At 48.9% G+C, this 364-nt stretch overlaps 1 protein-coding gene across 1 annotated transcript in view; it reads right to left on the minus strand.

The window, feature by feature from the left end:
* ACE2 (angiotensin I converting enzyme 2) overlaps nt 1-364 on the minus strand; it is a 76990-nt gene that overhangs the window by 65226 nt on the left and 11400 nt on the right. The window lies entirely within an intron of this gene.

Raw genomic sequence — 364 nt, forward strand, 5'->3', positions numbered from 1 at the left:
GGGTTAGGAGTCTGGGCACAGCTTCACTTGGTCCTCTGCTCAGGCTGCAAAGTGTTGGCCGGACTACACTCTCATCTGGAAACTTGACTGGGGGAAAATCCACTTCCAAGCTCAGTCATCGACAGAATCCATTTCCTTGTGGTCGTAGGACTAGGGCCCCCAGCTTCTTGCTGGTTGTCGATTGATTGGAAGCTGCCTTCAGTGCTGAGAGGCTACCAGCAATTCCGAGAGGCTGCTCAGAGTTTCTTTCATATGGGCTTTCCTAACATGGCCACTTACTTAATCAAGCCAGCAAGGAGAGTCTCTAGAACAAGTCTGCTAGCGAGACAGACTCAGACATAATATAAATTAATTGCAGAAGTGA

Source organism: Pteropus vampyrus, unplaced genomic scaffold (genome assembly GCF_000151845.1).
Source record: "Pteropus vampyrus isolate Shadow unplaced genomic scaffold, Pvam_2.0 Scaffold81, whole genome shotgun sequence".
Taxonomy (NCBI): Eukaryota; Metazoa; Chordata; class Mammalia; order Chiroptera; family Pteropodidae; genus Pteropus; species Pteropus vampyrus.